Source organism: Apodemus sylvaticus, chromosome 13 (genome assembly GCF_947179515.1).
Source record: "Apodemus sylvaticus chromosome 13, mApoSyl1.1, whole genome shotgun sequence".
Classification (NCBI taxonomy): Eukaryota; Metazoa; Chordata; class Mammalia; order Rodentia; family Muridae; genus Apodemus; species Apodemus sylvaticus.
Genome location: NC_067484.1, coordinates 62,648,223 through 62,660,258, shown reverse-complemented (window position 1 = coordinate 62,660,258; position 12,036 = coordinate 62,648,223).

The window sequence follows — 12,036 nt, the reverse complement described above, 5'->3', positions numbered from 1 at the left end:
AATCCCTGCTCACCAACTTCCCTGTAGCCCCTGCCACACTAAGTTTCCTGTATGCTGTTGCCATTAGCCAAAAGTTGGGCTTCAGCACCCTAGGTTCTGGAGAGCACCAGCCTTAGGTGTATGCTCTCATTTTTCAGGCTACACTGGTCCCTGTCTCCTCTATCTTCTCCTCAGATGTAAGTTTCCTCTGTGATGGATTGGTGTGAGAAGAGCGACTTCTCAAAAGTTCTTTGGGACCAGACTGCTTTTGTTACTCTTAACCCTGTTCAGTGTCCTCACTCCTGACCTGTCCAAGTGTGACCATCACGTACTTGAGGCTTCATTGGTATGAAAGTTAGCCAATGCATCAGTACTTCAAATAGCTGTTTCTGCCTTCCCATATGTTCTATACACAGTGAAATTCATCAGCAGGCTTAACTAGCTGTTCCTGGGTCATGAGAAGGGAGATATATTTGACCAGTCCTGAGGGTGACGAAAGTTAATCTATTTGGCTGAGAATATTGAGGGAATCTCTCTGGGCCTGGGTTTCCTAGGCAGATAAAATGAAAATCTAGAGAGATGCCAATGACTGGTTTAGCCTTGACAAGGAATGAGCTTTACTGGGGCAGAAGCACTTAGTTGGGAAGGCTGGATTGAGATGGAAACTGCCTGGGTTCATTATTTCCATTCAGCAAGCTCAAGTTTGCCCTATTTTATCTGAGCTCCTTAGACATCCTAAAACCCCACTTCCAGATCTGCCCATCTATACCTTGCCATGTGCAAATGAGAACTGGATTCAGGAATGTTTACCAACACAGGGAGAGAAATGATGGAGGTTCATAGCCAAGAGGATCTAAGAGTCCAGACTTGCGTTTTTATCTTCTTGTTCATGGGGGGTTTTATGTTTCTGTTTTTACAGTGCTGGGGATTGAACCTGGGGCCTTCTGCCTGCTGGGTAAACAAATGCTGTATCCAAAAGCTCTATTCTCAAGATTGGATGACTTATAAAAACTCATTACACAAGTCACAACTTCCAACTTTCTAATATGCATGGTGAAGCTCCCAGAAGCGTGGGCACCACCAAGATTTTTTGTCAGATATTCACTAAACTCTTAGAGATCAGCTTGCTGAAGGAAATATCTGGTGTGTATTTAGATGGGGGCTTTCCCTCCATGTCCAGCCGTTAGAAAATAAGATGATGGTGTTTACAGAAGGGCATAATAATAAGTGTTGGCAGAAGACACACACACACACACACACACACACCATACAAAAGAAAAAAACCTCTATTGTCCTTCACTGAGATTAAACTGTGATCCATTGACCTGACAATGGAAGTTGAAACCTTGGAGATCACTTAAGATTTCTAATAAATAATCACATTTACTCTTAGTGTCAAAACCATTTATTGGGGATAAGTAAAGCTGATTCTGAGACAGAAGTTTAAAAAGGATTTTTTTGTTGTGCATTTGTCTATTCTCTCTCTCTCTCTCTCTCTCTCTCTCTCTCTCTCTCTCTCTCTCTCTCTCTCTCTGTGTGTGTGTATGTGAAACATATACATCTACATGTGGCTATGCATCCATGTGCAGGATGCATGATCCTGCGGACCAGGCAAGGACATCAGATGTTCCTCTGTAACACTTTTTAACCACTGAACCAAAGTCTCTCCCTAAACTTGAAGCCAGCAAACCCAGCTATCCTCCTGTCTCTACCCCATCCCCAGCACCATGTTAGTCATACCTAGGTTTTTAGGTGGGTACTGAGATTGGAACTCAGGTCCTCTTTCTTACACTGCTAGCTCTCTTACCCACTTAACCATTTAATAGTCTCCCAGAGTTTCAATATATTACGTGAAATGGGTTTCCACACACAAACGACAGGAGAGCAATAATTTTTTTAATAACCAGGTTTCCATTAACAGTCTCTTGATGAGCTTATTTGTTTGTTTCTTTAATCTCAGCTAACTCAATACACAGTTTATTTCATGGTTCAAACTAAAGAGCTCTTTAGTCAACGAGTTTCTCACAGTTAGCACAGGTCACAGGGAGACTCACTATCTATCCAAAGTTACCAGACACAGAACTGAACACCCACACACCATGTCTCAAAGGGGAATTACGAGGAATGCTGGCTGCCTGGACCAGCCAGCATGACTGCATCACAACTCAAGCTGGGCTGTCTAGGGGAGAAGATCTGGGAGGCTTGGGACAAGAAGCCATGTCAGGAAGCACTCGCCTTTTGGAAGGGACTTAGCAGAAAGAGCAGATGTGTGTCCAGGGTTAGGACTCAGGCCTTGGGAGATAGACCTCTCTATATCACAATAAAGAAAATCCAAAGCACTACTGGACATTGAAGATGGAGAAAGGCCATTTTGGAGGATGACTATAATCCTATTAGTTTAAAAAAAAAAACAAACCCCAGAAAATGTAGAATTCGCAAATTTCTCCACTGGAGAAGCTGCTTTAATTGCTCCAGAGAGACCATATCAACCTCTTGAATCTGTGGCCCTTTCAGAAAGAATGTTGATAGATAGATCGCCACTGCGGGCTCAGAAGTAACTTGTCCTTTTAAGATTGCAGGGTATTCTTAGAGGGGGCATGGTGGAAAGTCCAGAAGACAAAGTTCCTTGAGAGAGCATGCTATGCCACCCTTGGATTGCATGCCAGGGAACGTGGAGAGCGACCCTGGAGCAAACCCCAGCTCACTGTCATTTTCCTTCCTAAAACCCAATGATTGGGGCTGTCTGTCTGTGAAGCAGAACCAATTTACATTTAAACTTGTAATTCAAGTAACACAGTTGCCAAGAAAAATTCCAGTTGTGGAGCTGCCCAGGAATGATCAGGATTTACTATCCTTGGTGCTACTTACAGTGAATGAAGATAGGGGCACATCCTGAGATGGCACCTTGAGGACTTGGAGAAGCTAGCTGCTCCTTGCTTGAGTGGAATATAAAGTTTTCAGCATGCTTTGGACATGCCAAGTGCAGTGCAGATGACCCAGAGGAGTTTATTTTTCATGATCAGAGGGACCCTGGAGGGTCTCAGGCATAGGAACAGTTATAGAGGACTAGATTTACAGTTCATTTACATGTCTCTTCTCCCATCTGGTGGCCAGCTCTGGTACTACATCCTGTGCTGCTGCCAAACCTGGCTATTGAGGTATTTAGTTTACATGCTGCAGATCTGGCAAACTCCCTTTGCATCTAAAAGTCCTTCTGTTTTCCTGGATATATCCCCAAATTTGAATTGTAGTTCAAAACTTCATTCCCATCTTTTTTTTCTGCTAATGTCACCTTCAGAATGAAAGCACCATGAGACCTTTAAAGTAGCAATATTCCTATTGTGAGGTGACAGAGCCTTTTCCATGATTAGAACAGAAGGGAGCTTTCTTAAGGAAATTCCCTTTTTCTGCTACTTCTAAGTCCTTATGTATCCAAACTGTTCATATTTCTCTAGTTCTCAGTTTTATTACAGCTTACAGTCAGGGCTCGGGGCAAGGACACAGTGGCAGAGTTTTGCCTAGCATTGGAGAGGCCCTGGACTCAGTTGTCCAGCACCACCAAATGACATAAAAAAAAAATTTCCCCACCTCAAAAAAGAAAAAACCCAGCAAAAACAAACAACACCTGAAAGCAGAGATGGCGGTTTCTCATAAGTGCTTAGAAGGTGTACGAGACCTGCTCTGTTCTTCAGAGTACTTAATGAGCAGTGTGATACTTCTCACCAAGTGGGCCCCCAGAGCACAGAAGTCTGAGCCAAGGTGGCTGCCATGCTTTCTGCAGGAGAGTATCTGTCTTCTACAGACCTCTGCCTTGCTCACAGGATGTGGATCACAACTGATTCTGGAAATGGTGTGTTAAGAACATGGGCTTCCGCCTCTGACAGAAAAAGGGGGATGCTAACGTTGCTGCCCACTGACTGCCCTTATGTGCCACATGCCAAGAAACTTGCATCATATTGCTTCATACATATCACCGCAGAGATTTAGTACCAATTAAATAGCACTCCCAGGATCCGCTAACAGACGAGGAAACACTTGGCTTGGAATTGAAAACGTGATCAAACAGTATATACAGCATACTCCTGCTACACAAGGCTGGCTTCCTTCAATCTCTGCTGTACTACCACAGAAACAGAGAATATTATTGGGAGTAAAGTTTAGAAACAAAGGAGAAAGTCTGTTATCCAATAAGAAATAGCATCGCCAATGTGCTTGCATCAGGGATGAAGAGATTAGCCATTCACTGTGAGCAAAGGAAGCGTTGACTCTATTTCTGCCATGGTCCTAACTCAGCAGGTAGGAGCACATGTCTCCTCTTAGCTTGCTGACATGAGAGAGAGAGAGAGAGAGAGAGAGAGAGAGAGACAGAGACAGAGACACAGAGAGAGAGACACAGAGAAAGACAGAGACAGACAGAGAGAGAGAGAGAGAGAGAGAGGGAGGGAGGGAAGGAGGGAGGGAGAGGGAGAGAGAGCACCCTGGGGAGGTACTCTCTCTCTCCCTCCCTCCCTCCTTCCCTTCCTCCCTCCCTGTTCTGAGAGGAAAGTTGTTTAAGCTTGCCTGTCCTCCCCTAGATAGAGCTGTGGCTGCACTCTCCATGGAAGCCCTTAAGGAGCCCCAGAGAAGCTGAAGTGGAAGAGACCTGTCCATTTGTCCTCTGTGTGTGGCCTTCACAGCCAGGGATATAAGACTAGAAAGCAACTGGAAAAAGAGGCCCAAGCAAACACCATCATTATTCAAGAGGTGGAAGAAGTGGCTGGTTTCCCTTATTCAATTCATGATTAAAGAAACAAGATCTACTAGGAAAGGACATGACAAAGTCCAGAACCCAAAGACCTCCTGCCTTCTCTGCAGATCCCAGAGGGCTGTGATGGAGCACCTGCTGCCACATGTGGCCATCTCCCATGGAAATTAACACACATCATAATACAACACACAATGCCCTCTGCTCACCCCACCCACCCACCTCCCTAGTACACATCCCACCCCAGACCCATCGTGCCTTCTATCTTGCCCAGGGCTCCCACCACCCAATCACCCAAAGACCCTTCGTGCCTTCATTCATTTTCTCAACATCCCAGCTTTGTCCATCCCCTTGTCGTAAGGTGCAGCTCTACAAATGCTCTCAACACTATAATATGCAGAATCTACCTTAGTGGCCTGTGTCATCGCATGCATGTAAGTGGTGGTGGGGTGGGGGATGCTGGTCGAAGAAATCGAGAGTTGCATGAACAGAAATCAAAGCAATTCATAAAGATAGGCAAGCGAGAATAACATTGGGAAACAAGGCTTGAGGCTTAGTGATTCTTTAAATCTCAACTGTTTGGATTCACGTTCCTTCTTAAATATCGCTGTACCATTTTGGCTTTAAATTTTATTTCTCCTTGCTTCTCCCTCCCTCTTTGGGAGGGCTTGCTTAACTCAGGGATGTGATGTTAGAACGGCCTCCAGGGGGCTCCACAATGCGTTTGCTGGCTGAGTGGAAACCCTCATCAACTTGGGTGCCAGCAGGTGGAGACAATTTCCCAGAGAGAAACCAGGGGAGAGAGATGAATGGGAGAAAGAGAAAGCGAGTAATTTTAAGAGTCATTTTAAGATCAGTAGTCAGTACTTTCCTGGTGCACAAGAAACTTAATACCAAATCTCTAACTTTGCATATTCATGACTCTCCCCTTACCCCAACCCCAGTCCTGGAAATATACTTTCTTTATCAGAAAAGCCAAATTCCTCCCTTGAGTCAGTTTCATCAATACTATCAGTAAGAACACCGAGATGGCTGTTTATATGGACTGTTCTATATTTTAAATTCCAACTACTGTAGTTTGGGAGAAAAATATTTCATTGGTCCATGACAGAGATTCTGTTGAGGTCACCTGCCCAAGACCAGGAAGCTAGAGGGATATGGTTCCCTGTGTATGCAGGTAGAAGAGCTAATGTGTCCTGGGTACCATTGATAAAGAAGCTCTAAATGCATTAGGACTGATGAGGCCAGACAGTCACAATCACAGGTGAACACAGTCCCAATTGCTTGGGAACAGGAGTAATCACGATTGCTTGGCAAAGTTACCTCAAAAGCTTGAGTCCCTCTTCCTCTGATGCTCCCTAGATCTCTCACAGTCTTTCCCATGATCTCTGCTCCTTCTACTCCTCCCCCTCTTTCTCTATGTGATGCAGTCTCACCTCTAATGTCTTTTTTGTCTCGTTTCCTTGCTTCTCTCACTTGTATGTTTTCCATGGTAGGGAAGTACACCTGCATTTATCTTGCCCCATTTGAAGACAAGTGTGGAGCAATTACACAATCATTCTCCATATTGAAGAGTTCTTTGGAAACAGATGAATTCCAAACATGGCAAGCACATGGTAAACTTTCAGTCACCAGATGCTATCTCTGGCATCCTGTTTACTGTGAAGGGGAAACTGGCCTCCAAAACCATGAAAACTGTCTGAGCTTTAATGATTTGAATACATACAACAACACACTTCTCATATGCTAATGGAGGAGACTGTTATCGATTCATAGACGGAAGTGGCCTTATTGGCACATGCCCAGTTAGCTTTGATCTCTAAGTAGAGTTTTCTATCATTTGAACCTGTCATCTAACTTGAAGGCACATTCTTTGACTTTCTTACCAGGGCCACTTGCTGATTAGGAACATGTATGTATGTCCTCAGTTCTCCTGTTTCTTGAAGGGGAAACAAGCACTGGCTGAGGAAATGCATTTACCTTGAGTTTGCAGGATGATGTTGTAGCCTAGGGTTGCTGGTCTTTTCCCCTCTCTCCCTCTGACCTCACTTCACCCGCTCATCCACTCACCTGACAGTTTAAATCCCGACTGATGGAGGGTCCTCACTGGTGGGGTTGGCCCAAAGGGAGAGCCCAGAGTGGAGCCAGTTGGGGTCCCCCCCTTGGAGCTGGTGGTCACCTCAAACACTGGTTCATCTTACATGCCTCTTGGGACTGCGAGTAGGTCTTCCATCTGCAGACAGAGAAACAGATAATCATTCATTCTTCCATTCAAATGACCCAACAGTGTAGATTGTGCTCTTGGAGGTGTAATCGTGTCAGTGAAAAGTTCTGTGTGGAGAGGAATTGAGGAGAAAACAAAAGAAACTGAGGATAGAGGTCATCCCGGAAGGCCTCTGTAGATTCCATCTAGAGCAGTGGTGCTCAACCTTCCTAATGTTGTGACACTTTAATACAGTTCCTCATGCTGTGGTGTGCTCCAAACATAAAAATATTTTGTTGTTACCTCATAACTGTAATTTTGCTACTGTTATAGATCATAATGTAAATATCTGTGTTTTCTAATGGTCTTAGGCAACCTCTGTTAATGTGTCATTACCATCACCCCTGTATACCCATCAAAGCTGTTGAGATCCACAGGTTGAGATCCTGGTCTAAAGGATCAAATCACCATCTTGGCCTCCAGAGAGGGAAATGGCTGAGAGGATGCTAAGCATTGCTGTGGATGTCAACAGAGGCAGCAAAAGGATCAGCAAGTATAGCTAACTAGAAGGAGGAACATGATGGAATGGAAGAGCTATTAGGAGAGTTGGAGTAGAGCCAATAGGAAGGACAGGAGTCTTAAGATGCGGTCACATACAGTGGCAGAATAAGATCCCAAGGGAGGCCCGCTCAGGGCTTTTCAGGGCTTTTCTCAAGTTGGGGCTTCAAAGCCCAAAGCTGAGTGTCTGTGGTCCCATCCATTGACCTTTTGCTGTTAACTTGCATGGGGACTGTGTAGTCAGTCAGCAATATCAATCACCTTTGTGTTTTGTGCAGAGATTATGCCAAAGGCTGGGGTTTATAGCCTTGTGAAATATGCCATGTCCCACAGCGGCATTTATGGCCTATGAGACAAGCATGATTAGACCACCCAAGAAGTAGCAATCCAATTCAATCCATGTCACATCATGGGCCATACTGAGACAGGGAGCATGTGTATCCCTATGAACCAGTCAGGGAAGGATGAAGCATGTGGAGCCCTACCCCTGCCTTCTGTGCATTGACCAGGCACAGTGTCCCTGTCCTCATAGTATGAGGGATGGGGCAGTAATCAGTACTGCTCATCCAGCAACACTGTAGCAATGCTTTTTCTTCGGTCCCAGAATTTAAATTATTGTAAGAAAATGTGTATACTGGGGAAATTTGGCTTTTCTTCTCTGTTGTATTCCATAGCTGCCTGCAGCTATTGCGAACTGGGTTGCTGGAATAGAAGCTGAGGGATAGATGGGGAAGGGGCAAAAAGAAAGAAGAGCCAGGACAATGTTTCACTGATCGAGGCCAGAACTTTAATGTCGGTCAGACCTTTTAACAGTTTGGGCAAACCCTTCCCCCCAGACTCCAGGCTGACTTCTGGTGGAAATTGTCTAGCTTCTTCTGGAGGTCCTTGTCTTGACTGCTCCAGCAGTTGGGTGGGTCACCTGCTTTATTCAGGAATTCCTAGACCTGAAGGAATAATGAGCTTAACCTTCACTGAGCTTCTCCACCCTAGGATAAAAATTCTTGCCTTAACCAACTTCCCTATTATGTCCTAAAGGCAGATTCCTGCCCAAAGCCAGGGATTGTCCTTGGCCAATATCAAGTACACTCTTAGCACTCCACCCAAGGATAAAAATTCCTGCTGTACCATATGGAATGACTCCCAAATATGGCTCTGTAAATTTCCTCCCTTTTTTATTAATTTGAAAATGAGGAGGTAGAAAACAAGTGGATAAATATCCTTCATAAGAAGGCGGGCCTTAACCTGGAGGGGAAGCATTGACCATAATTCCTCTTAAATATTGTATAATGTCTTTTTCAAAGGAGGGGTAATAGGCTCCCATATTATTTTAAGGACAGCCTCTTGAAGTTAACCCCTATGCAATTAGGTGTACTTCCTGGGGACTCAGAGGCAGAAATTCACCTCCCCAGGAGGTGCCTTGCCTCACACCTCTCACTGGTACCCATGTTTGTTCATAAACAAAAACACATAGATCTGAGTTCTATGTGGCTCCCTTTTTGTGTAAGTTTTGAAACCAGGGGATCCGCAAGTATCTTTAACAGACAATCCTTCCATCCAGGTGAGTCTGGGTGGCAACAGCCAGTCTGCTTAACAAACAAGGTCAAGAGTTAAAGGTGGGACAGGATTAACTTGTTCCTGAAGTATCCAATTCAGTTGCAAATTAGCAATTTAAAGGACACAAAGCCTGGCCTCAGGGATGGAAGAGGTATCCTTTGTGTAACTAGAGATAAGCTGTTACTTCTCTGGAAAAGTGGAGACTATATTTTAAATTAACACAGCTGGCTGAAGATTGTTAGCCATCTTCAAAATTGGAATCTCCAGTATTGGATTTATTTCTAGACCAGTCTGTGGTTGAGTCAGCTGATCACATTAAAGGAAAGAAAAGAGTCATTATAACTCCTCTTTTAGATTAATTTTTTTCTAAGCTTGCTTAACAGTCTCCATGTTCTGTCCCAAAAAGTCTAAAATCTTGAAGCAAGACAATTTATCTAACCTGGGACATTTGACAATTAAAGTAAGTCAAGAATATATACCCAATATAGCTCTTATGTTACCATTGTCTGGGCACTCAGCAAGCACAGTCAGCATATCTTTAGCATGCCACACCAATCACTCTGGAAGCTAGCGTGCTTCTGCTACTCTCTGTGGAAAAAACATAGGGGACATGCCTTCTTCCCCAATATTAAATCAGGATCATGGCATATGCCAATAAGTGAGTTCCTTCATTTCACCTAGACATCAGTATCTAATTACAGGATGTCATATACACTCAGCAAGGAGTTCCTTGGGTCTGGTCTTAGAAATAAAACATTTGAACAGGGAGTTCTAGTGTATTAGTTTGGGTTTTCTAGAGTCACAGAATGTATAGATAGTCTTTATATAGTTAGGGAATTTGTCAATGACTTACAGTTATAGTTCAACTCCCCAACAATGATCAGCAGCAGCTGTGGATGGAAGTCCAAGGATCTAGCAGTTTCTCAGTTCCACAAGGCAAGCAGGCAAGGAAGAGTGAGAGAGAGTCTTCCTTCTTCCAATGTCCTTATATATCTCCAGCAGAGGGTGTAGCCCAGATTAAAGGCTGTAGGTCTCCAACAGAGGGTGTGGCCCAGATTATTGGCATGTGGGTCTCCAGCAGAGGGTGTGGCCCGGATTAAAGGTATGTGCATCCATGCCTTTAATCCCAAATGATCTTGAACTCAGAGATCTCCTTGTCTTAGCCACTATGCTTCAAGGTCTCCATGCCAAGATCCAGGTCAGAAACTTATATCTCTGAGCCTCCAAATTAGGACCATAGGTGAGCCTTCCAATTCTAGACTGTAGTTCATTCCAGATATAGTCAAGTTGACAACCAGGAATAACCACTACATCTAGACACTGCAAGCTCTGGTTAAATTAACAGCAGTGGACAGCACAGCAGAAGGCAGAAAGGCAAAGAGGACAGAGCCCTGGGTCCTGAAGACCACAGCATAAAAGCCATTCCACTTCTTTCTAAAATAGCTTGTTTAGACCTGAATGATCAGGTAGAATGACCACACCTGTGATAAGTTCTCAGGACTGGTCCGATGATACTGTCTCTGGGGCAGCCTCTGATTCAGAAATGCACAAAGATCCCAGGCAAAATCATCAAATTCTTAGATGCTTGCTTGAGCCACTTCTTCATTGTTTCCTTCACTGGGAATTGAGGACAAGAGATGCACCCTTCCCCATATCATCTATACCTTTCACAGTTAATACTGATTGTGGAACCACCAGGGGGATAAAAGAACTAAAAAAAAAAATACAGTGGATGAGAGGGTTAGAGTCCTAATGTCATTGCTGAAACCTGCCAAGCTAACTGTGCCCCAATTACAACCAAACCTTTACTTGTTGATGGTTAGTTTAACCCAGCTTTGACCAGGATCTTTGATTTTTATATTTAGCATAATATTGACTGGGGTGTCTATTTATGAATCTTAGATAATGTGAACTGACAGAAGACAGATGGAAATTGAGTAGAAATGTACTAAGTCTTGTAGAAATTAATTTGTGGTGTTATTTTGGGCAAATTACTTAAACCTTCTGAGCCTCAGTTTAGTTATATGACAGATGGAAGAAACCTCAGAATTCTAGTTGTAGACAGGGCTTCCTAGAGATCATGGCAAGGAACAGAAGAGATGCCATTTCTATTACAGTGGCCAGCCTGAGAGGGAGGGGAAGAGCCATGTGGTGCTGTAGGAAGTTCACCATCCTGGGAGCACAAATCACCTTTCTTCCTGGCTTGTGAGATGAGATCAGCCACACTCTTGCTCATGACCTTGGTGACATAGAGGGGGCAGTTGGTCTGGCTGGTGACAGTGATGGCATGGAACACAGCCTCAGCTTCCATCTACAAAACCAAGATCCAGCAATCAGTAAAACAGAGTCCCTCACCCTTTACAGGTCCCACCTCTATAACAGGTGCTGATAAAGTGCTTTGATGAGGCTAAAAACCACCCAGGAGGATCTGAAATTACATGGCTTGGATCTGCCTCTGGATTCATCTTCCCTCTTATGTTCCTGGGCTTTGCTGTGTCTCTGTCTCTTAACAAAGGAGGAGAATAGCATAGGGTTGTGCCTAGGGCACTGCCTGTCATTGTACCCTTCTCCTCTCCTATAGTTAGCATGAAGCACCCCCCTCCAACAAGCCTCTATTCCCCAACCTCAGGGCAGAGTCTCTGGGAAAGCAAAATCCCCTCATCCCTAGATGAAGACTATCAGGAGCACGCATTCATCAAGACATTTCCTGCAGCTATGGGGTCAGCAAAGGATTAGTTCTGCATAGGATTTCTTATTAGAATAATTGCCAAGCCTCAAAGCACAGCCACCGTTTTTATTGCTGATTTCTTCCAGCCTACTCCAAAGTAGAGTTCATGCTTCCAACTAAGCCAGCTGCACTTAATCCATGTGGGGAATACTGATTAGTTTCTTCACGCTTGATTACCCAAGTGTGATCTGGGAGCTCTGGAGAGTAAAACCTGGTTCCGTTATGTACAACTCAGGGAACCTCTGGTAGATCTCAGAATCTCTCAGTGGT